Source organism: Narcine bancroftii, chromosome 1, assembly GCF_036971445.1.
Source record: "Narcine bancroftii isolate sNarBan1 chromosome 1, sNarBan1.hap1, whole genome shotgun sequence".
In the NCBI taxonomy this organism is placed as follows: domain Eukaryota; kingdom Metazoa; phylum Chordata; class Chondrichthyes; order Torpediniformes; family Narcinidae; genus Narcine; species Narcine bancroftii.
In genome coordinates this window covers 479,585,467-479,611,932 of record NC_091469.1, presented here as the reverse complement: position 1 = coordinate 479,611,932, position 26,466 = coordinate 479,585,467, and the positions used below count along the sequence as shown (strand labels likewise).

General features: G+C 50.3%; 1 protein-coding gene across 1 annotated transcript in view; it reads right to left on the bottom strand.

Moving 5' to 3' along the window:
- The window catches only part of acvr2ba (activin A receptor type 2Ba), a 137,305-nt gene that overhangs the window by 81,339 nt on the left and 29,500 nt on the right, over positions 1-26,466 (bottom strand). The window lies entirely within an intron of this gene.

Here is a 26,466-nt window from a genome sequence, read left to right as displayed (position 1 = left end):
TGAGTTTCTCCAACGATGTGCTTTAACTTCACCTTACACTGTTTAACCAGCTGAGTGTCGCCATCGTGGTGTTTTAACTTCACCTTACACTGTTTAACCAGCAGTATCTCCATTGTAGCGTTTTAACTTCACTTTACAGTGTTTAACCAGCCTAATTTCTCCATCGTGGTGGTTTAATTTCACCTGACACTGTTCATGAAGTTGAGTTTCTTCATCATTGTGTTTTAACTTCACCTTACACTGTTTAACCAGCTTAGTTTCTCCATCATTCTGTTTTTAGTTCACCTTACGCTGTTTAACCAGCTCATAAATACAGTGCCCTCATCAAGACGGGAGTGCTCGGCCTGAGATTTTCCGCATTCCTGGTTCCGCTGCTGCAGGCGGCAAGGAGCGCAGGGGTCAGAGTGGCTGTCGTTGCTTCCTGCCTTCAACTCAGTGCCTGTGCTGGGCGGTTCCAAGCCTGCTGCAGGACACCCCTCCCACAGTATCATTCTTCCACCCCCCCCCACCCGTACTACTTGACATTTGAACTCTGACCTCCACTAATCCATTCCAGCCTCGGGGATTTATGGATGCTTGCCAGAAAATTCCATGAACTGCTCCTTCAGTTTATCCCCGGAGCCCGTCACCTCCAGGACCAGGTCATTAGAGCAAACCAAGCAACTGACACAACCCCCACCCTGCACACACATAACCCGAAACAAGGGGCTCCCAATGTCCTGCGTGGTTGCTGCTCTAATCCTTTCTCCTCGGCTTCTCCACAAAGCAGTTAATCACCAATTAGGTCACAGCATTTGCTTCTCAAGCCATTTGAGCTGCAGTCAAGGAATAGGGAGATGAAATATAAGAGGCATTGGACTCCGGTGGTTAGGCCTGCTTGACCATGCAGTAAGATCAGGGCTGGCCTTCTGCTACACCACCACTCACCCTCAATTCCCCTCACTATCAGTCCGATTACTGGGATGGCAGCAGTTTGTTTTCAGATTTATTGTCAGAGGACATACATGACATCACATACAGCCTTGAGGTTCCTTTTCCTGTGGGCGAGGCAGAATTACCACTTATTGGGAGTTCAAAAATAAAACTGTACATGTGTAAACATATAACGAATGTAATCAAACTGACTGCGCAATACTGAACGACGTGCTCAATTGCGGTGAGGGTTTTGCCTGTGACGTCCTGAGCTGTGTCCAGTACCTTTTGGAGGGCTTTACGCTCAGGGATATTGGCGTTCCCATACCAGGCCGTGATGCAGCCAGTCAGCACACTTTCCACCACACTCTGTAGAAATTTGCCAGGGTTTCCGATGTCATACCAAACCTCCGTAAACTCCTGAGGAAGTAGAGGCACTGACGTGCTTTCTTCACACTGCCATTGGTGTGTTGGGTCCAGGAAAGATCCTCTGAGATAGTGACTCCTAAGAACTTAAATTTGCTCACCCTCTCCACCTCTGATCCCCTAATGATCACTGGATCGTACACCTCTGGCTTTCCTTTCCTGAAGTCAACAATCAGCTCCTTAGTTTTGGTGATACTGAGTGCAAGAATGTTGCACCATTCAACCAAGTTTACAATCTCCCTCCTGTACGCTGCATACCCTTTCTTTTATACAACCCATCACCGTGGTATCGTCGGCAAATTTGTCATCAGCAAATTTATAGATGGTGTTACTGTTGTACCAAGCCACACTGTAATAGGTGTAAAGTGATTAGAGCAGGGGGCTAAGAATGCAGCCCTATGGTGCTCCAGTACTGATGGAGATAGTGGAGGAGAAGTTCTTACCAATTCTCGCTGATTATGGTCTGGAGGTGAGGACGCTATTACAGCACCAGTGACCCCAGTTCGAATCCAGCGCCGTCTGCAACGAGTTTGTACATTTTCCAGTGACCATGTGGCCTTCCACCGGGTGCTCCGGTTTCCTCCCACCCTCCAAAAGCACAAGGTTAATTGGATGGCACAGATTTCACGTCCCAGAATCAGCTTCTACCGTGTTGCAAAATAAAATTTACGAAAAAAATAAGACTGATGCAGGAATTTAAAAGGACAAGAGGAAATCTCATTCGGAGAAATAAAATTCTGCAGGACTGGGCATGCTCGACACAAGAATGTTCCCGATACTGGGGAAGCCCTGAACAAGGGGTCACAGTCTAAGGATAAGAGGGGAACCATTTCGGATGGAGATGAGGAGAAACATCTTAACTCCGAGAGTGGAACTCCCTGCCACAAAGCTGTTGAGCCCAGTACATCCGAAAAATTCAAAACGCAATTGAACACCTAATATTCCATCTGAGCTCTCTCTGACCAGACAGCATTAACATCGACCTCTCCAGTTGAAACCCTCCCCCGGGTATCTCTCTCTCTCTCTCTCCGTTGCTCCAGCTCCCTCTCCTCCCACCCCGCCCCCCCACCTTCCATCTCCATTCCCCTCCCCCTAACACCTCGGTGTTTTTGTTCTTCCACCTGTATCCACCCATAACTTCTTACCCTGTGTTACCCCCCACCCCCCCCCCCCCTTCTCATTCAGACATCTGCCTGGCTTTTTTCCTCATTTCGTTGTTTTACAATAGAATAGATTGTTTGGACACTCCCTTTAATAAATATTGGAAAGTTTAACAAAATTTTGTTATCAAATTCGTCCTTTACAATAAGTGCCACTCGACCTACGATTTATAACAGCAGCAAGACTAATCTTTCCATTGCGTAAATTTTAATTGCGAAAACGTTGGTGTGCAATTCAGTCAAATAGTGTAAAAATCTACAATTGACCCAGTCCAACTCAATTCGCCTGCCTGTTTTACACTCATTCCTCGACGGAAGGCCCAGGCCCAGTTGCCCTCAGCTTCCTGTGGACGCTACATGACCTGCCGAATTTCTCCAGCTTGTTTGTGCACTGCACTCTCTTCTGCCTCTCCTACACGGTGACTGGCAAAGACTTAAGTGTTTCCTAGAGCTGCATAAAAGTTGCAAGGACTTCATTGGTACGAGGGCTCAACTCTGACGTCGAAAATAAAAGGTCCAAAGGCAGAAAATCAACCTTTAACCAAGAGAACAAACGTTAACTGTGCAGTCTTTACATTTTTCGCCTGATTTGCTATCAGGCGTCCTGGCTAACATTGCATCAGCATCCTGCTTGGCTGTGGGATCTGCAAACAAGTGGAGACCAAGAGCCAAGGAGGGCCTTGATGATAAACAGCCGCGATCACCCCAGTCACGGCCTGTTCTCACTGCTACCTTCCGGCAGAAAGCAGAAGGTGCAGGAGCCTGAAGACCAACACCCAGCGTCGGCAGGCAATGCCCCCAACCGAGGTCTTGTGCCCGCCCCCAACCACGCACGGTGATGCACCCACCCGCAGGCCAGGTTTTTAGCACAAAATCCTTCTTGTTTCATACTAAAATTTACTGGTTCTTTAAATGAAATGCATACAGAAATGGGAAAAGAAAAATACTTACACTCGTCCAAAGGGAAGTTGCGTGCAGCATGCTTGCGCACGGGATGTTACACTGTGGCGCCACATTTAACAGGGACAGTGGCACAGCATGGAGGCAGGTAGCACCCGACCCCGCTGCTGAGTGAGTTTCAGTGCAGAAGAGTGTGCCCCCACGTGGCTAACACTCACTCTGGCACCGACCCTGTCAACTTGTCGAGATTCAAGAAACAGTTTCTTTCCAACAGCTTTCAGACTCCTGAACCCACCTATACACTAACGCATAGAACGTTACAGCACAGTCCATGCCCTTTAGCCCACAATGTTGTGCCGACCCATGTAAACAAACTCCACAACAATCTCACCCTTCCCAACCTCACACCCATCACCTTCTATTTGTCCAACATCGATCTTTTTAATCAGAACAAACTATTTATTGGCATGTAATAAAACAGAAATCTAATATAACACCAAACTGCCTTGAGTCTGCCAGTATTTTAGCATTGCCCCTTACAGAGGAATTTAATTTTTATTAAATTTGGACACACAGCACAGTAACAGGCCATTTTGGCCCAAGAGCCTGTGCCGCCCAATTTACACCCCATTAACCTACATCCCCGATACTTTTCGAATGGTGGGGGGAAACCAGAGTCCCCGGGGAAAAGCCACACAGACACGGGGAGAACTTACAAACTCCTTATAGAGAGCGCAGGATTTGAACCCCAGCCAGGCTAGCCGTTACGCCAACCGTCCCGCCCAATTTCTATTTAAGAGAGTCCCGTCACACCCCCCCCCCCCCCCCACCACCCCGAGTGTCCGAGGACTGGCCTCCACCGCTCCTGGAGCCTCACTAGACTCCAATTCAGTTCAAACCATCAGAAACCCAAGCCAAGATCCAAACCAGCCTCCACCACCACCCCCAGCAATGCATTCCAGGCACCCACCACTCTGTGAGTAAAATAAAGACTTACCTCTGACATCCCCCCACAACTTCTCTCCACCCCCACCTTAAACACATTTTCTCTGGTATTGGCCTTTGGGGAAAAAGGTGCTGACTGTCCACCCGATCCAAGCTCCTCTACTCAAACACCTCCTTCATCACTCCAAAGAGAAAAGCCCCAGTTGGCCCTTTCCAAACCCCAAGTTTGGTCCAAGAATCACTGCTCCTTTGCACCAACTGCAATGTGGAATATTTATCTATCTATATTTTTTTTTTGTCCGTGGTGATTTATTCTAATACAGGGCCTGTGGAATTGCAGCCAGTAAGAATTTCAGTACAAGCGTAGCGGGCGCACAGCATGGTATTCCAAACCATTGCCGGTGCGGCTCGCCAGCGGACGCGTGGAGCTGCAGACTGGGCCGCTGTGCATTCACCTGGGCAATGGACCACGCACACGCAGTACTGCGTGCTGAGCAGCGGCACGCTGGACTGCTATGGCTCTTTCCAGAGGGCGCGGGGGCTCCCACCTGGTTTGCTTTAAACCCACCAGCCCCGCAGATTGGTGGCAAGCACATGGTGACGTCATTCCCACCCCCTGCCGTCCCATGGAGCCTGGACCAGGAGGGATGTAAAAGGAGGAGACAAATTCTCATCATACATCATTCTTGCATTAACTGCATTTATGATCCTTTTATCTGTCTCATCAGGGTAATTTTCTACTATTAATGCTGTTATCTCTGTCTGTGTCACGGTTGTTTACAATGAACAATTGATTTGGAGTGGCTGCCACAAGAATTCCGCTAGATCCGTAAATTGTACTCACAATTATGACAATAAACACTCATCTCAGTCTCCAAAATCAAATGGGGGGGGGGGGGGGAGGGAGGGGGAGGGGGGGATAGGGGGAGGGGGGATAGGGGGAGGGGGGATAGGGGGAGGGGGGATAGGGGGAGGGGGGATAGGGGAGGGGGATGGGGGAGGGGGGATAGGGGGAGGGGGGATAGGGGGAGGGGGGATAGGGGGAGGGGGGATAGGGGGAGGGGGGATAGGGGGAGGGGGGATAGGGGGAGGGGGGATAGGGGGAGGGGGGATAGGGGGAGGGGGGATAGGGGGAGGGGGGATAGGGGGAGGGGGGATAGGGGGAGGGGGGATAGGGGGAGGGGGGATAGGGGGAGGGGGGATAGGGGGAGGGGGGATAGGGGGAGGGGGGATAGGGGGAGGGGGGATAGGGGGAGGGGGGATAGGGGGAGGGGGGATAGGGGAGGGGGGATAGGGGAGGGGGGATAGGGGGAGGGGGGATAGGGGGAGAGGGGATAGGGGGAGGGGGGATAGGGGGAGGGGGGATAGGGGGAGGGGGGATAGGGGGAGGGGGGATAGGGGGAGGGGGGATAGGGGGAGGGGGGATAGGGGGAGGGGGGATAGGGGAGGGGGGGATAGGGGGAGGGGGGATAGGGGGAGGGGGGATAGGGGGAGGGGGGATAGGGGGAGGGGGATAGGGGGAGGGGGGATAGGGGGAGGGGGGATAGGGGAGGTAGAAAGACAGAGAAAGAAAGGGAAGGAGGGAGGGGAAATATTCCTCCTTCTACCATCATCTGGAAGGTCAGCTAAATACAGTAAAATTTGGGTGGGGGGGGGGGGTTTGGGGAGAGAGGTGGGAAGGAGTTTGGGCCTTTTTTTTAAATAAAAAGGAAATCAGCATGAAGTGTCATAAAGGGGCTCGAAGGAGTTGGCAAAATCACCGTGCTTGGGTCTGACTGAAGAACAGTCTGTTGTTTCACGGACAGTGGGAGATCAGTCGGTGTTAGAATAAAGCTGGCCGCAAGGAGTTCTTGGCAGTGTTCGACATCTACATCCAACAAGGTTACAGGAAGCTTGCAACTTCATTTCCTCGTTCCCATTCATCTCTTACTTCCATTCTGAATAGAGTCCAATGGGAATCAACATCATGGAGTATAAAAATAAGGTCATGGTGCAGCTTGTCTAAAACTTTGGTTCAGCCACACTTGGTTGTCCCCAGTCCCCAGCGGAAGGTCCAGAGGAAATTTACCTGGACGAGAGGGAATGTGCAGTGGCATCACTAGGGTTGGTGTCATCCAGCATGGTAACTCATGGTGTCCCGTGATTTACCCCCCCACCCCTCCCCGCCCAATGGACCTCCTCCCGTACCAGACTATACAGAATCCTTGTACTAATGTCACTCGTGAATCTTTATTCCCAGATATCACTGGCAATATTGGTGAGATAAACAACTACCAAAATTAAAATTACAGTATCATACACACAGCAGCAACAAAAACAACAGTGCTTGCTTGTAGCATGTGCAGACGTGGCCACGTGATTCAAAGCATCATTGTAATCGGGTAATAATGGCAGCTCTGACCAGAGCCCATTAGAAGGTTGAAAAAGTAAATGAGCATCGAGTTTTAGCCTTGTAGGTGTAGCTGAGCATTTTGAACGGTGGGAGGAAACCAGAGCTCCTGGAGAAAGTCCACGCAGATACAGGGAGAACGTACAAACTCGTTACAGGCAGTGTGGGATTTGAACACCGGTCCCAATCACTGGCGCTGTAAAAGCATTGAGCCAACCGTGCCGCCCCCGTTCTCGCTGCTGCCATCAGGAAAGAGGTGTAGGGGCCATGAGACTCAGACCACCAGGTTCAGGAACAGCTGCTCCCCCTCCACCATCAAACCCCTCAACAACAAACTCAATCAAGGGCTCATTTAAGGACCCTTGCTTGTGCACGTTATTGGGTTTTTTCCCCTCTCTGTATTGCACAGTTTGTTTACATGGATGTGTTGCAAGCAGTTTAGTTTTTTTTTGGCATTACTGAAGGTAATTCTGCCCTGCCTGCCGAATGAATGAATCTCAGGGTTATATGCGATGTCATGTACGTGCTCTGACAATAAATCTGATCGAAGCAAAAAGAAGCCATTCAGAATCAGAAATCGCCTTTCTCCCCCACCCCCTTCCTCTTCTCACTGGGAGTTAAGCCCACTCAGAATTTCCGCCCTGGGGATAAAGAACTGACCATCTACCCGATCTATACCTCCACGGAACTTTTAAGAGCCTCTATCGGGTCACCCATCAGCCTCCGACGCTCCAAACAAAAAACAAAAATCCCAGCCTTTCGTCGATACGTGATGAGACACACAAACGAAAAGGAACAGAAGTAGGTCATTCGACCCCTTGAGTTGGCTCCGCGTACACAATACTAAGTCGTATATTTCAACTTTCGTCCAAGCAAATCAAGAGTCGCCATGAGCATTAGGAGAGGCTAAAGGAGTATTGGCTAACCCAAGCAGCATTGGCGGACCTCTACTGCCCCCTCTCCAAACCTCCGCGTCGCTGCAGGGACAGCGGAAGTGGAGAGGATGGAGTTGGGGTTGTAGTGGGGCAGAGGAGGTGGAGAGGAAGGAATGGGGTTGACGAGGGGCGGGGGACAGTGGAAAAGTACAGAGCTGCCCCAATGTTGGTGCCCAGAGGGTTAAACAGGAGCACTCTTGGTTCAAACAAGCTGGCAAACAGCTCTGTTTCAGTAGCTTGAATCCATGTTAGTTCAGTAAAGTGGCCCCTCCTCCCAGCCCCTCTGTATAGATAAGGAATTCTTTCACCGACAATCCTCCAGTGACTGTGGAAGAAGGGGGGGGGTGGGGGGCGAGAAACAGAAAAGGGAGAGTGCAGATGCAAATCCCAGCCATTAGCATAAAAGGACTGAGGCCGGGCCAGGAATGCACGGGTCCCATTTGCACAGATGTCCTACACAAACACGCACAGTCCAGGGAACTTGCATAGCTGACCTTCTAAAGCTGTCTCACGGGGCAACCAAGTTAATTGAGGCTCGGCTGGAAAGCAGCAACCCATGGTCTCCTCGGACAGATTAACATGCACACGGGAGCTTAAAAGCAAGAGCGTCGTTAACAACCAAGTGGTCCCCCTGCTCATTGTGGGCTGACTCATTCACTGCAACAGGCGTGGGGTCCGTGCCGAAATGTGAGATGGAACTGCATTCTGTCTGTACATAACCCCCCGCCCAATTGACCTACCAACCTCCCCCCCATGAAGGGCGGGAGGAAACCAGAGCCCCTGGGAAGAACCCATGCAGGTACCGGGAAGAACATTAATGGACAGTGGTGGTGCACTCATCTGACTGCCTGCTTGTCTTGCTCCAAACACTTGAACACACTAAAGATATTGCCCTTTACACTTAAATCCTTTAAGCCACCTTCCCCCCCACCCACCCGCCCCACCACTTTAAACACGTTTGACATTTTTACCTCAGAGAAGGACATTCTGTCCGTGACGTCCTATCCATGAAAGTTTGCGGTCATGGCACACCAGTGAAATGGACACTTGCTGCAGCCAAACAACATTGATTTCATTAAGCAGTAACACCAACGTGCTGGAGAAACCCAGCAGGTCACACAGCGTCCGCCGGAAGGGCAGGGGAAGCGACTCCTCGGACATTCGGAGGGGCCCGGGCCCGAACCGTCAGCCGTCAGCCGTCATCTCCTCCAGATGCTGCACGACCCCCCTGAGCTTCGCCAGAATGTTGGCGCATTCCACTCGACCACCCCCGCATACTTTTGTCCACTTCTTTCAGGTCAAGTTTATCGCCATCTGATCACCCGCCGAAACCTCCTTCTCCGGTCCTCAGTGCAAAACATGCAGACACACAACCAGGCGTAATACACATCCCAGCTGACGATACATAGGAATATATCGAAAAATAAGAGATACTGCTTCATGAATTTGAGATTCTCAGATAGTTCCATGATGGAGGCTTTTTCTTCCAGGAGGGGGGCAGGGGGGAAGGTAGAGGATGGAGTTGGGGTTGTAGTGGGGCGGGGGAGGTGGAGAGGATGGAGTTGGGTTGTAGAGGGGATGAGGAGGTGGAGAGGATGGAGTTGGGTTGAGATGGGGCAGGGGAGGAAGAGAGGAAGGAGTTGGGTTGACGTGGGGCGGGAGGTCGAGAGGAAAGAGTGGGGTTGATGTGGGGCGGGGGAGGTGGAGAGGATGGAGTTGGGTTGTAGTGGGGCAGAGGAGGTGGAGAGGATGGAGTTGGGGTGTAGTGGGGTGGAGGAGGTGGAGAGGATGGAGTTGGGTTGTAGTGGGGCGGAGGAGGTGGAGAGGATGGAGTTGGGTTGTAGTGGGGGGGAGGAGTTGAAGAGGATGAAGTTGGGTTGTAGTGGGGTGGTGAAGTGGAGAGGATGGAGTTGGGTTGTAGTGGGGCGGGGGAGTTGAAGAGGATGGAGTGGGTTGTAGTGGGGCGGGGAGGTGGAGAGTAATCAGTTGGGTTGTCGTGGGGTGGTGAAGTGGAGAGGATGGAGTTGGGTTGTAGTGGGGCGGGGGAGGTGAAGAGGATGAAGTTGGGTTGTAGTGGGGCGGAGGAGTTGGAGGATGAAGTTGGGTTGTAGTGGGGCGGAGGAGTTGAAGAGGATGGAGTGGGTTGTAGTGGGGTGGGGAGGTGGAGAGTAATCAGTTGGGTTGTCGAGGGGTGGTGAAGTGGAGAGGATGGAGTTGGGTTGTAGTGGGGCGGAGGAGTTGGAGGATGAAGTTGGGTTGTAGTGGGGCGGAGGAGTTGAAGAGGATGGAGTGGGTTGTAGTGGGGTGGGGAGATGGAGAGTAATCAGTTGGGTTGTCGTGGGGTGGTGAACTGGAGAGGATGGAGTTGGGTTGCAGTGGGGCGGGGGAGGTGAAGAGGAAGGAGTTGGGTTGTGAGGGATGGTAGGAGGGGTCAGCCATTGTACAAACTGGGGCCCCTTCTATCAGGATGTTTGCACAATAAGCTTATCCCTAAAGGCTTTGTGTCTCAGTGGAACATCCAAAGTCAAGCTGTCGCATCATTAAAGTTAACTCTTTAGGCTCCAATTTTTCACACCACGGATGACCACATTCAGGGAGTCAACGCACAATTAGGGGAGCATCTGCTCAAACACAGCATCAGAGAACATTCCCCCAAGTGCCCTGATTTGTCCGATGATGCAGAGGAGACTATGATAAAAGTGCGGGGTGAAACATGAAAATCTGCAGACGCTGTGACTGTAGTAAAAGCACAGAAATGCTGGAGGAACTTGGCTGGTCTTGCAGCGTCCAAAGGAGGTAAAGATGTATTGTCCCAACAGTTTGAGGTACAAGCAGAAAAAACTGGAAGGTGTCAGAATAAAGAATGAAGAGCGAAAGGTGGAAGACCAGACGGGGGAGGGGTCCAGGCCAGTAAAAGGTGTTAATTGGATAAGAGGAAAGGTGAGAATTGATTTTGGCTTTCTGAGAGGAGAGAGACAGACAGACAGAACTGGAGGGAAAGGCGAGGGGGGATAAGGGGACGGGGTTGGGGGGGGCGGAGGAAGATGGATTAACGGAAGCAGCAGGTTGATGTAAATGCCATCCGGACAGAGGGTGCCCAGATGGAAGATGAGGTGATGTTCCTCCAATTTGCGGGTGGTCTCAGTCTGGCAGCGCACGAGACCCTGGTCAGACATCAGCAAGGGACATGGGATGGGGTACTGAAATGGGCGGCCATGCAAAGATCCAGGAAAAAAAAAGGTGGCAGGGCTAGTGAAGCTGTTAGCGTGACACTATCACAGCGCCAGTGGCCCGGGTTCAAATCCGGCGCTGTCTATGAGGAGTCTCCATGTTCTTCCCGTGCCTGCATGGGTTTACTCCCACCCTCCGAAATCATACAACGGTTGCAGACTAATTGGTGTATTTGGGTGGCACAAGCTCAAGGGCCAGAAGGGCCTGTTACCGTGCTATATTCTAAATTTAAAATACAGCCATTCCCCGACATGCGTCTGAGTACTGTTCTGATTGAATCTCAAAGTGGATGTAAGTCAGACGTATGATCACATGGCATGCAGTCCCCACAATATCAATCCCCACACTGATCCCACTGCCCCGGTCTCTCCCGACAGCCCACTGTACCTGTACAGCATTCTTTTATCCTGAGAACTGAGAGAGATGCCTACCGTTACCACTGGTGGACATATGACCAGTGTAATTTTTATATTTACATATATTTTTCTTTTTTTTTATTTATTCATTTTTTTTTCAGTCATATGTACAGACAGTCAAGTCACATGGGCCGTAAGTAGGGGAGAAGCTGTAGTTTAAGCTGAAGATCCAGCTGCGCTGGATGGGTCACGTCTCCAGAATGGAGGACCATGGCCTTCCCAAGATCGTGTTATATGGCGAGCTCTCCACTGGCCACCGTGACAGAGGTGCACCAAAGAAAAGGTACAAGGACTGCCTAAAGAAATCTCTTGGTGCCTGCCACATTGACCACCGCCAGTGGGCTGATATTGCCTCAAACCGTGCATCTAGGCGCCTCACAGTTTTGCGGGCAGCAACCTCCTTTGAAGAAGACCGCAGAGCCCACCTCACTGACAAAAGGCAAAGGAGGAAAAACCCAACACCCAACCCCAACCAACCAATTTTCCCCTGCAACCGCTGCAACCGTGTCTGCCTGTCCCGCATCGGACTTGTCAGCCACAAACGAGCCTGCAGCTGACGTGGACTTTTTACCCCCTCCATAAATCTTCGTCCGCGAAGCCAAGCCAAAGAAAAAAAATAGGTCAGCACAACATCATGGGCCAAAGGGCCTGTACTGTGCCCTAATGTTCCATGTACAAAACAAATCCGTCCCTGCACAACTGGACAACTCTGCATCTTGTTACAACACAGGAGACACCCAGTTGGTCCCACAAGCAACATCCTCACTCAGGCCCCCAGCCCCTTTGCACGTCCATGCACATAGAAACAGGTTAATACGGATTCAAGCAGCACAAAACCCGCAGACACTGGGATCCTGGGCGAACATCGCGCTGCTGGAGGGGCTCAGTGGGTCAGTCAACATCCGGGGGGTGGGGGGGAGAAAAAGGACACTGATCCAAAATGTTGACCGTCCATTTCTACGCAGGGATGCTATTAAAAGCCAAAGCTGCCCAGTGTAGTAAAAGGCCGCTTAGCCCTCAGGTCTATACTGACCGTCAGGCCCATCCATACTAATCCCACACCTGCCTTAATGCCACGTCCGTCTGCATTCTGCTCGTTCAAGTATCTGACCGCACGCCTCTTCAACATCACTGCTCCAACCTCATTCCAGATTCCACCTGCTCTTTGAGTGCATAGAATAGGCGGATATTGGAATGAGCTGGGCAGTAATTCCTCGAGAGCCAAGGCCAGCAGCATCACATAGCCCCATTCATCATCTTCTCTTGGTAAAACCATAAGACAGCGGTGTGGATCAAATGAGGGTCAAATAGAAATGGTATGGTCCTCCTCAGAGTCTCTTCTCCCCTTTCCTCTTCTATCAGACAGCAACTGCCTTCCCCTCTCAATCTCTTCTACCCTCCCACCCATATCCACCTTTCCCTTCCTCTCTCCACTCACTGCCCACCTTTTTATTCTGGGGCCTGCCTGCTTTGGCTTACACCTTGATCAAGGGGCTCAGGCTTCGTGGTTCTTCGGGAACTTCGTGGTTGCCATTTGCAGTAAAATCCCTGTTATCCAGAATTCAAGCAACAGACAACCTCAAGCCACCGGCAAAATAATTACGGGTTTAAAATTGGTGTGCCTCGCCGTTGGTTCTCCAATCACGCAACACACAGTCTCAAGCAAACGGAAACCTCACTCATCCGGCATCTGCCAACCCCTGCAGGTGCCGAATACTAGGGGTTTCGCTGTGTCTCCCAAAGATGCAGCACGACCTGCTGAGTTTCTCCGGCACGTTTATCAACTGCGCCAGACCCCACCATCCATGGGCTTTCTTGCTGAACTCCGTGGGGCGGTGGCACAGGGCTCTCAGAGCTCCAGAGAGCGGGTTCAATCCTGAGCTCAAGTGCTCTCTGTGGAGTTTGCACCTACTCCTAGTGATGGCATAGGTCCCCCCAGCGATTCCTCCTACATTCCAAAGATGTCCGGCTTGATGGATTAATTAGTCACTTTAAATGCCATGAGTTTGTGGGTTAGTAGTGGTGGAATCCATGGGAGAGGAGAGGAGAGGACAGTCAATTATACAGTACGGCAGTGCTCTGTGTTCCGTATCTTATCTGGCTGGGGACTTGGCTCCATGTGCCTGCCTGCCTGCCTTTTCCCATAATCCGACACCTGACAAAAATAAGAAAGCAAAAAACAAGAGCAGGAGGCGACCAGTTGGCCTGTCGAGCCCACACCACCATTCAACTAGAATCCGGCTGTGGACTCAACTCAGGAAGGGAAAGCCAAAGGTTTACAATCCAATAATCATTGGGGATCAGAGGTGGAGAGGGAGAGCAAATTTAAGTTCTTGGGAGACACTCTCTCAGAGGATCTTTCCTAGAGCCAAAACACCAACGGCATCGTGAAGGAAGCACGTCAACGCCTCTACTTCCTCAGGAGTTTGCGGAGGTTTGGTAGGACATCAGCAATCTTGGCAAACTTCTACAAAGGTGGGGTGGAGAGTGTGCTGACCGGCTGCCTCGTGGCCTGGCACGAGGGACACCAATAACCCTGAGCAGAGGGCGCGGCAAAAGGTCGTGAACACAGCCCAGGACATCGCAGGCAAAACCCTCCCCAGCAGCAAGTACATCTACAGGGAATGTGTCAAATGGCAGCAGCAATCAGCAAGGATCCACCCCGTCCAGCATGCGCTGTTCTCGCTGCTGCCAACAAGAAAGAGGTGTAGGTGCCACAAGACTCGCCCCACCAGGTTCAGGAACAACTGCCACCCCTCCACCATCAAACTCCTCAACGACAAATTCGATCAGGGACTCATTTAACGACTCTCACTTTGCACATTACTGACTAATAAATATTCATTTTTTTCTGTATTGCAGAGTTTTGATTTTTTATCCTTTGTTTACATTTCCCTCTTTTGTATTTGTACCTTTCTCAAGTCCGGTGCACATTTACTGATGAGTATAAATTCTGCCTCACCTGAAGGAAAAAGAACCTCAGGGTTGTGTGATCTCATGCATGTACTCTGACAATAAATCGGAACTTTGAACTCATAGACCTTAATTCTCCTGATGATTGAAAACCGATCTTAAATCTGCCTAATGAGCAGAGAATTCCACAGATTCGCTGCTCTCTGGTAAAAATCTGTTCCTCCTCATCTCAGCCCTAAATCTACACCCTCGAATCTTGAGGCTAACGTCCGTTCATTCTAGCCACACCTACCATTGGAAGCAACTTTCCTGCATCTTATTTTATATCCCCTCTGATTCTTCCAAATTACAGGGAGATTTCCCCCCAGATGACACTCTCTCCACACAGGCAAACCCCCTCGTTTTCAGAATCGACCCGGAGAACCTCCTCTGCTTCGCCTCCAAAGCCAGTACAGGTGCGGCCCCTGCTTACGACGTTTTAAGGTCACAATGGTTTGAATCCCTACTTTCAATTTTGAATTCCGATCCGTTCCCGCGCTTGCGATATGCTCTCCCTGGCAATGCTGGGTGATGGCGAGAGTACCGCGCAGCACTCTCTCTCGTGATGCTGACTCAACCATGCTCGCAGCCTCTCTAGCGATCTCGCGGACGAGTGAAAGCGATGACCCTGCCGCTTTAGCATCCCCACCATCCAGCAATTAATTTTAGTTCAACACTGCAAACATTCTTCAGGCCCAGTGTGCTTTCAGCTGTGTACGTTAATGGGTTTTTTTGCACCCAGTGTGGAATAAAGATATTCAAGATTTAATTATTAAAAAGTGGTTTTCTTTGCCAGAACCCAGCCCAAATGTTAAGTTGAGGAGCAGATGTGTACCCTTCGCTAATAAGGGGGGGAACTGCACGCAGTACTCCAGGTGAGGCCACATCCTGCCCCATCTGCCGTCTCCGCCCCTTTATCTATGCCGGACGCAAAACCAGATTCCTTCCTCCCAACCCCTCCTCCATCCACAGACATTCAGAGTCTCTGAAAGAACTCTCTTTAGCTTCTCCTTTTCCCATTGTTAGGGCCGCCAGGCAATGCTCCTGGCCACACTTTAGCCCCTTCACCACTGGCATCTTGCCCCAGGAATTAACCGGCGAAGGGTCCAGTGGAAAAAGGAAAACCATCAGCACGCCAGCATCAAATCGCGCAGGGGATTGACAGCCTCTGCTCGTATCCCCGGCGTCGGCTGATGCTGGCGTGCCGATTAAACCCGTGGGAAAAAGGAACAACTTCCAGCCATTCGAAGGTAGACTCTCCAATCCCCGGGGATGAGTTGTGTTCAGTGGAAAAGCCATCATTGTCCGGGTTAAAGGTGGCCCAGCAGAAACAGCACAAAGGGCTTCCTATTCCAGGATACTGCACGGCCAATTAACTGGGAAAAGGGTACAGTAGACAAAGTATATCACGAATATCACATTTTTTTTTTTAAAAAAAGGTATTCTTATGTGACAATGAAAGGAACCTTAAACCCTTCCACTCCCAAATCCCTTGCCGCCTTCCCTCTGCTATCTTCTCTCCAGCCCCTCCAACCACACGGCCTGGCGACAGACGCATTTTAGCGGAGTTTAATTGAGACAAATGGCCCCTTTTGCTAAATTTCTGCCACAACTGATCTGCCAAATCAGTGGCAGGCTTTCAAACGCGTTTGTGTTCTTGTTTAAAAAAAATGGAACAATTCATTCTCTCTGATGTCAGCACTAGATTTTACAAAAGGCAACTTGAGAGAACATTATGGTTGGAGGCAAGTGCATGCATTTGTGCCAAACCATGTAACCAGTCTTTCTGTCTAAAATTCCTGAATCCAGATTTTAAAATTTTCTGTCACCACAGCAGCAACCCTTCGCTGTCAAATCCACCACTTCTCAATATTCTCGTTCCCTGCAATGCTTAAATCATCTGGCAGGCAGCCATTTGGACACCAAAAGGGGCTTTCCATCCCTGACGTACCCCTCATTCAAAAGCAATCTTACTTGCAAAGTACTATTTATAGGAGCTGGCAGTGAAGCGGCCCCACCGTGGAGGCAGGCAGTTCACAAGCCCAGGCAGGGAGGAAGGGGGGGGGGGGGGGAGGCGGGGGTGGGGGGGGTCTCCCCCACCAGCAAGGAGAGAGGGTTGGGTGAGGGGAAGAGGGGAAAGAGTGATCCGGAAGGCAAAGGGGGACAGGAGGAGGGAAAGGGAGAGGTGGGGACAGCAAGGGGCAAGGACTGCCTGTGGAATAGGTCAGTGCTGCAACCTTTGGTATTGGCAGAGCCAGCACCCATCTAAACAGGCCCTGCCCAGACTTGTCCAACCTCTGCACGCCTTGTGTCACACAGTCCGGAGACCTCGAGGAGCGACAGTGGGCCTGCGTAGTGGGCAGGTTATGTGGATGGTGTACAGGGGTGTGAGAGGGAGGGAGAGGTGCGGGCGAGATGGGGGGGGGGGGGGAGGGCTGGGCGAGACGGGAGGGCAAGATGGGGGGCCAGCATCTTCAAAGACCTCCATCAACCAGACCATACCCCCATCAACTAGACCATACCCTCATCAACCAGACCATACCCTCATCAACCAGACCATATCCCCATCAACTAGACCATACCGCCATCAACTAGACCATACCCTCATCAACCAGACCATACCCTCATCAACCAGACCATATCCCCATCAACTAGACCATATCCCCATCAACTAGACCATACCCTCATCAACCAGACCATACCCTCATCAACCAGACCATACCCTCATCAACCAGACCATACCCTCATCAACCACACCATACCCTCATCAACCAGACCATACCCTCATCAACCAGACCATACCCTCATCAACCAGACCATACCCTCTTCACTCTGCTACCATCGGGGAAAAGGTACAGGAGCCTAAAGATGAGCACTCAGCGGCACAAGGACAGCTTTTTCCCTGCTCCAATCTGATTTCGGAATAATCAATGAACCAAAGACACTGCCTTAACTACTATTTTTTATATAATAATGTACAAGATGGTTATAATATTGTTTGCCCATCTTGTCCGTGCCGAACTACACAAAATGTACGTGGGCTTTTTCCACTGAGGTTCGATGAGATACATGGGTTAAGGGTGAAAGGGGGAAAGTTATGGGGAAACCCCATTCACAAAGAGAGTGGTGGGAGTGGGGAACAAACGAGCTGAAGTGGTGAAGGCGGGCTCAGTTTTGGCACTTAAGAAAAATTTGGACTGGTACATGGATGGGAGGGCTATGGAGGGATATGGTTTGGGGACAGGTCAGAATAATAGTTTGGCACAGACTAGAAGGGCCAAAGGGTCTGCTTTCTGTGCTGTAAATGTCCCATGGTTCTAACTATATCTTGTCCACAGTAAAGGAATACAAGTCAAACCAAGAGAAGGCCTTTTGTTTAGCAAACCCCACCCCCCCCACACCATTTGCCCGGACGAGGGAAGATCCAAATCTCAGAAATTTCGTCACAGTTCAGGACAAATCAGGTCTATCCACTGCCCCAAACGATCGTCAAGCCCCAGCCACAGCAGTCCCATCTCCAAAGCGTACAGCACTGAGGTAACTCTGGCATCAGCACCCACAACCAGTGGCCTCAACCACAAGGAAAGCAAGGCCAGTGGGAACACCGTCCTGACTTGGGGGCGGGTTACTGGGACCACTTCCCAGAGGCTCAAGCCAACAGCACCATGGGAGTACCTTCGGCAGAGGGGGCTGCATACCGCCACCACTGTCCACTGGGATGTGCAACAAACAATGATCGGAGAGGGAGAAAGTTTGAAGGAGTGCAGATGGGATTTACAAGGATGTTGCTGGGACTTGCAGAATCTGAACTCCAGAGAAAGGATAAACAGGTTAGGACTTTATTCCCCGGACCATAGAAGAACGAGGGGAAATTTAAAATTATGAGGGGGGGTGGTGTTTGTAATAAGGTTGGGTGAGACAAAAACTAGAGGACATGGGTTAAGGGTGAAAGGGGAAATATTAAGTGGAACACTGTGGTGGGGACTTCACATAGGGAGAGGTGGGACTGACAAATGAGTTGCCAGCTGAAGTGGTGAATGCAGGCTCAATTCGAAACAAAAGGCAAGTTTAAAGAGGTACATGGATGGGATGGGTATGGTGCGGGTCAGTGGAACTCGTCTTAACAATAGTTTTGCTTACACTAGATGGGCCCAAGGGCCCGCTTCTGTGCCGGAGTGTTCACTGCGAACAGGTGAAAATGAAAGCTGTCGTAAATGCACTGACATCACAGCACGTGTCAACTTTCCTCTGGCACCAAACAGGATAGGTGGAAGAGGGATTGGATGGGAAGCTTGAAGATGGGCATCTTGGCTGCCATGGGGAACTGCAGTTCCTTTCCTGCATGAACCTCCACCCAGCACAGGAGCATCAACGAAACCTGCAAGCAGGCCACTCAACAAACCCCAAAGATCTGTCGCTGGCACAGAAATATCCCGTTTATTTTGCAACTGTGAACATTTATTTATCCATCTTTTTAGGAATCATCTTTCTGTATGTTGTGCGAATCTAATTTATTGTAGTTAAGGCGTAGGTTTAGAACCTGCGTGGCTGCACCGAGTAGGAATCTCAGTGCATTCCATACATTGTACTTCTGTGTATGACAGTAGTCTCACTGGCATCTCAACATGTGCTCGGAGACACTTCAAGGTGCATCTCAAAATGCAGAAAGTAAAGATCAGAATTGGTTTCAGGAGGGACACAAGTTGTCCTGGCAAAAGAGAGCAAGTAGGGTGATCAGATGAGGTGATGCAGAGGTGGGGATGGGCAGAGAATCTGGGGACTCGAGAGGATGCAGAAAGATGGGGGGAAAAAAAAATAACTGGAACTTGGAGTGGGGCAGGGTCAGTGGGGAGGGTGGGGGGGGGGGGCCAGGGGGAAACTTTCAACGTTGCAGAACGAGGCCTGCATCATAGAGGGACGTGGGGTGAAGGGGCTTTCAGAGGTGGTACAGGGCTGCATCGTGGAGGGCCGTGGGGTTACAGAGGTGGTACAGGGCTGAATTGTGGAGGGACGTGGGGTTACAGAGGTGGTACAGGGCTGCATTGTGGAGAGACGTGGGGTGAAGGGGCTTTCAGAGGTGGTACAGGGCCGCATCGTGGAGGGACGTGGGGTTACAGAGGTGGTACAGAGCTGCATTGTGGAGGGACGTGGGGTGAAGGGGCTTTCAGAGGTGGTACAGGGCTGCATCGTGGAGGGACGTGGGGTTACAGAGGTGGTACAGGGCTGCACCGTGGAGGGACGTGGGGTTACAGAGGTGGTACAGGGCTGCATCGTGGAGGGACGTGGGGTTACAGAGGTGGTGCAGGGCTGCATTGTGGAGGGACGTGGGGTTACAGAGGTGGTACAGGGCTGCATCGTGGAGGGACGTGGGCTTACAGAGGTGGTACAGGGGCTGCATCGTGGACGGACATGGGGTTACAGAGGTGGTACAGGGCTGCATCGTGGAGGGACGTGGGGTTACAGAGGTGGTACAGGGCTGCATTGCGGAGGGACGTGGGGTTACAGAGGTGGTACAGGGCTGCATTGTGGAGGGACGTGGGGTGAAGGGGCTTTCAGAGGTGGTACAGGGCTGCATCGTGGAGGGATGTGGGGTTACAGAGGTGGTACAGGGCTGCATTGTGGAGGGACATGGGGTGAAGGGGCTTTCAGAGGTGGTACAGGGCTGCATCGTGGAGGGAAGTGGGGTTTCAGAGGTGGTATAGGGCTGCATCGTGGAGGGACGTGGGGTTACAGAGGTGGTGCAGGGCTGCATTGTGGAGGGACGTGGGGTTACAGAGGTGGTACAGGGCTGCATCGTGGAGGGACGTGGGGTTACAGAGGTGGTACAGGGCTGCATCGTGGAGGGACGTGGGGTTACAGAGGTGGTACAGGGCTGCATCGTGGAGGGACATGGGGTGAGGGGCTGATACCGAGGTGGTACAGGGCTGCATTGTGGAGGGAGAAGCTGAGTAATTCAATACAAGCAGCAGCAGCTCTTTGCAGTGGTCACTACACGGACAACGTTTCAGTGCGATACCAAGACAACTTCTCCAGATTTTGTAACCCCCATCCTCTCATTTTTCTGTCCCTATTTCCAGCTCCCCATCACTTTCCTTTCCTTTCCTCCCATTAAAGAGATGCCCTCTCCTTCTCCCCTATCACCAGTATCCACCTCTGACCTCCTCCCAGCACCTTTTTATTCGGATGCCTGCCTGTCTCTGATACCAGGCCTAAAACGCTGGTTATCCTTTACCTCCTTTGGATTCTGTGTGACCTGCTGAGTTTCTCCAGCACGTTTGATACCAGCCTCCCCCAACATAGAGAACATCCTCTCCATATCCATTCTATCCTGGCCTTACAGTATTCGACAGGTTCCTCGTTCTTCTCAACTCCAGCAAGTCCAATCCCAGAACCTTCAAACGCTCCTCGTATGCAAACCCTTCCCCTCCTGGGATCATCCTCTGGGACCCTCTCCAATGTTCACACATCCTCCCTTGGACACGAAGCCCAAAACTCCTCGCAATATTCCAAGTGTGGTCTGACCAGTGCCTTATAAAGCCTCAACATCAAATCCCTGCTTTTATACTCCATCTCTCTCAAAATGAATGCGAGCATTTCATTCGTCATCCTTACCACTTACTCTACCAGCTGGTTATCCTTTGGGGAACCTTGCTCGAGGACTCCCTACTTTAAAAAAAGACATTCGGCACGGTAACAGGCCCTTCTGGCCCATGATCCCGTGCTGCCCAATGACACCTCATTGACCTACCACCCCCAGTATGTTTTTGATCAGTGGAGCACTCGGACGCACAGAGAATGTACAGACTCCTCATAGACAGTGCCAGATTCGAACCCCGGTCACTGGCGCTGTAACAGCGTTGCGCCAACTGCTATGCTAGCCAGGATGCCTCGGATTTCTGAACTAACTGCCCGTTCAAAAATGCACAACGCTTTTATTCTTTCCACCAAAGTGCACGATCATACACTTCACTGCCTTCCATCTGCCCAGGAAAGTCTTGCTAGTTACAATGTGGAGCTGCTCACAAATGGGGCGAGAATATCCTGGGAAAGTATATCTCCCCTTTCCCCACCCCCAAAAGAAGTAAAGCGGGAACAAAAGGAAGATCCAACTCCTCTTTCCCACCTGAAAACAGAGTGCATGCCAATTATCAGGAACTCTCATTCCTCAAATGTAATCTGATCAACCAAATGTATCCACACTCAGCAATTACTGACAAGTTTATTGTCATGTACACATGCTCCAAAATTCTTACTTGCTGCAGCTGAACAGATACTTCTCAAATAGGCACTAAATTAAATCAAAAAATGCGTGAATATGTATTCAGTTACCGCGGTGCAAGGAAACAAAGTGGTGTTACAATGCAGATGTGAGTCGGAGCAGTCCACGATTCGTGCAACATGGCGCGGATCAAGAGCCTGATCGCTGTTGGAAATTTAACTGTCCTTGAACCCAGGGGGACTGGTCTTCAGGCTTCTGCTTGGGTGCAGCGGTTCAAGGACAGGTTGCGACCATAAGAGTGGGAGAGAGGATCACTGGAGTCTCCTTACCCTCCATCAACGTGATCTACCGGGATCGTTGTCTGAAGAGGGTGCCAAACATCATTGAGGACCCCTTCCACCCTACTCATGCCATCTTTCAGCTGCTCCCGTCAGGGAAGAGATACAGGAGTATGAGAGCCAGCACCACCAAGGTGAGGAACAGCTTCTTCCCACGAGCAGTGAGAATGCTGAATGACCAAAGGACCACTAATGACCAAAGTTCACACTAACCGTCCAAGACTCTCGTATTCATGAAACAATAATTACTTATTTGTATAGATGAATACTTGTCCTGCATATGTATTGTTTGTCTATATGTGTGTCTGGTTGTACGTCTGCGCGTTTAGCACCGAGGACCGGAGAACGCTGTTTCGTCGGGGTGAATCAGATGACTATATACTAGACGTCCATGGCGATGGGCGTCCTTTATGTTATCTGCCTTCTTGAGGAAGCACCTCACGTGGATGTTTGCAATGGATGGAAGGTGAGAGCCCGCGATAGACCTGGCTACGTCTATCAAAAGATCAAACCAGCCTGCGATGCAATCCGACCACAAGTAGAGAAACACGAAAGCTGTGGGTCTAAGCTTGACCATCCAATTGACACCCCTCACCATTCCCACACACGTCAGTCCTTGGTCTCATCCACCAACAGGCCAAACATAACCTTTAGGAACAACACATTATATTCCTCCAAGACAACCTTGAAGCCAATGGTATGAACATTGATTTTTCTAATTTTTGGTAATCCCACTTCTATCTGGTTCCATCTCCTTTCTTCCTTCTCTCTTTAACCTCACCCCTCCCAGGTCTTTCCCTCAAGCTGTCTCTCCATCTTTGGATTTATTTAATTTTTTTTTTTAAATTTAGACAAACTGCACGATAACAGGCCATTCCAGTCCACAAGCCAGTGCCCTAAATGACCTACATTTTCCAGAGGAAACGGGGGGTGGGGGGGAAATCTACAAACACCTTACAGACAATGCAGGTTTCGAACCTGGCTTGCTGGCACTGTGTCATCATTGCATTAACCATGCCTCCCTTACCTTCTGCCCAATGCTCCGGTCACCACAGAGCTCCTCCCTAGCTTCTTGCACCCCTTGCTATCGTGGATACATTCCCTTCCAATTATAATCTCACTGACTATTTCTCCTGCAGTTCATTGGCTGCTCGAGAGCACCAGCGCCCCACTCTGTCTCGCATAACCAAAGGAGCTCGCTGGAGTCATGAGTTCACACCACAGGAAAAAAAGGCCCTTTGGCCCATCAAGTCTGTGCCAACCATCACTCGCTTATATTACCCTTGTTGCTCGAGCCACTCTATTCTCCCCCACATTTTCATCAACTCCTCCCCTGACCCGACTGTGGAACATGGGAGGAAAGTCATGGAGATGTGCAAACTCCACACAGACAACACTCAGGGTTAGGACTCTGATCCCTGCAGCCATTGAGGCTATTATTACCGTTCATTCCATTGTATAGGACACCATGTGTACAGGACCGACCCTGGAATGACCAACTAAAATGTAGAGTTTGAGCAATACCCTTTGTAAAAGACGAACTCCCAAATCTGGCACTTACTGCTCACCAGAGGATGCAGTTAAAAGCAAATTATAAATATTTTAATAACAAATTACCATGTAAAGTTTTTAATTTTCCTTGGATATTCAACTAAACCACCGCCGGCTCCTGTAACAGGCCGTTTAAAGCCTGTACAGAACTGACAGCAGTCGAACCGGGTGGATGAACGCCACGAGGAGCACTGAGACTCTGCACGCAGGGGCACATCCAGGGTATTGGCAGGCATGGCACGCGCTGGGGGGGCACCACTTGAAGGAGGGGGCCACCCCCCACTGAGGCCACCACTCTCCCAGACATGCAAGGAACGCACACCTCGCTGAATACACTCGTCCTACCGTTGGCTCTCAATTGTACAAGGTGACGGCCACCAAGGCCAGCTCTCACGGGCCACCCCCCACCCCCCCGCCCGCTGAGCACCACAGCTCTTCTGGACATGCAAGAAACACAAACCTCGCTGGGTAAACTCGTCCTCCTTCCTCATTCTACCGTTCACCATCAATTGTACAACATGGCGGCCACCAAGGCCAGCTCTCGTGAGACCTCTTCGTCACCGTTTATTCTGACGTATCGGCCACTCCTGCCATATGCGCTACTTTGCTCAGATGCACCACATCCGTGATAGCAGTCTTGGGACTTCGCCACCAAGGGCGTCCTATGTGACGGCATATACAGTAAATATTTCTACCCAGAATTCCTGCTCCGCTGTCATGCCAAGCAAAAGCAGGGAAATCGTTGGCAAGTTTACATTTTCTTTCACAATTCAAATGCAATTTATTCACTGCTTGGTTACAGAAATCTTGAGCTTTGTGCGTTTGTGAACAGCCAGAAGTGGAGGCTGGCATCGATCGAGCAGTTTAGAACCAACAACTTAGTCACTTTGCTTTACAAACAGGAATTCATTCACAAGAACGAGAGCCAATTGGGCAACTCCTCCCCCTAAAGTGAATGTGCTAGGCCAGTGAAGTCACAGAACACGCCAGCACAGAAAGAGGCCCTTCAGCCCATCTTGTCTATGCTGAACTACACAAAATATACATAGACTTTTTCCACTGAGGTTCGATGAGATACCAACCGGAGGACATGGGGAAAAGTTTAGGGGAAACCCCATTCACAAAGAGAGCGGTGGGAGTGGAGAACAATAGACAATAGACAATAGGAGCTGGAGTAGGCCATTTGGCCCGTCGGGCCAGCACCGCCATTTTAGATCAAGGCTGATCATTACCATCAGTACCCCTTTCCAGCCTTATCCCCATAACCCTTAACTCCGTTACCCACAAGAGTCTTATCTTACTCTCTTTTGAACATAGTCAGCGAATCCGCCTCTACCAACCTCTGTGGCAGAGCATTCCACAGATTCACACTTCTCTGGGTAAAAAAATGCTTTCTCATCTCCGTCCTAAAGGACCTACCCTGTATTCTTAAACTATGCCCTCTAGTCCTCGTCTCCCCCATCATTGGGAACAAGTAATCAGACTTCACCTTGTCTATCCCCCTGATGATTTTGTATACCTCAATCATGTCCCCCCTCATCCTTCTAAACTCCAATGGATACAAGTCCAGTTTTTCTAGCCTTGCTGCATATGACAACCCTGCCATCCCTGGAACTAACCTTGTAAATCTGCGCTGCACACCCTCTATAGCTAGTATGTCCTTCCTCAAGTTTGGAGACCAGAACTGGACGCAATACTCCAGGTGGGGTCTCACCAGGGCCCTGTATAACTGCAGAAGGGCGTCTCTGTTCCTATACTCCAATCCCTTCTTTATGAAAGCCAACATTCCATTTGCCTTCTTCACAGCTTTCTGAACCTGCATGCTAGCCTTCAGTGACTGGTGAACAAGTACACCCAGATCCATTTGCACTTCCCCACTCCCTAGCTTGTCTCCATTTAAATAATACTCAGCTTTCCTATTACTTCCCCCAAAATGAATAATCTCACATTTGTTCACATTGAAATTCATCTTCCATTTAGCCGCCCACTCCTCCAGCCTGTCCAAGTCCCTCTGCATTTTCCTTACATCCTCCTCACACCCCACACCGCCACCCAGTTTAGTGTCATCTGCAAATTTGCTCATGTTATTTATAATCCACTCATCCAAATCATTAACATAAATTACAAACAACTGAGGACCCAACACCGATCCCTGAGGCACTCCATTCGTCACATCCTGCCATTCTGAAAAAGACCCATTTACTCCAACCCTTTGTTTCCTATCTCTTAACCAATTTCCTATCCATGTCAGCACCTTACCTCCAATACCATGCTCCCTGATCTTGCCCACTAGACTCCCGTGCGGTACCTTATCAAAGGCCTTCTGGAAGTCCAAATACACCACATCCACTGGCTCTCCTGAGTCCACCCTCTTTGTCACATCCTCAAAAAATTCCAGAAGGTTAGTCAAGCATGACTTACCCTTAAGGAATCCATGCTGACTAGCCCTTATACTATTATTACTGACTAAGTGTTCTGCTATTTCTCCTTTTATGATGGACTCCAATATCTTCCCCACCACTGATGTCAGGCTAACCAGTCTATAATTTCCCGTTTTCTCCCTCCCTCCTTTCTTAAAAAGCGGCACCACATCAGCCACTCTCCAATCCTCAGGGACCTCCCCGGAATCTATGGAACTTTGGAAAATGTCGACCAGTGCCTCCACAATTTCCATAGCCACCTCTTTAAGCACCCTAGGATGCAGCCCATCAGGCCCTGGGGATTTATCAGCCCTCAGTCCCAACAATTTACTCATAACCTCCTGCTTCTGGATCCGGATATCCATTAGATCCCCTACCTCCCCAGTAAAGTTCCCCAAGTCTCTTGGTACCGCATGACCACTACCCCCTAACTGACTATAACCTATATCCTCCTTGGTGAAGACAGTTGCAAAGTATTTGTTAAATTCCTCTGCCATCTCCTTGTTTCCGGTAATAATTTCACCCTTGCCCATTTTCAAAGGGCCAATTTTAGACCGAACCAATTTCTTCCTCTTCACATACTTAAAAAAGCTTTTGCTATCCTCCGCAATATCATCTGCTAATTTCCTCTCGTACTTCATTTTCCCGTCTCTTATGGCTTTCTTAGTTACC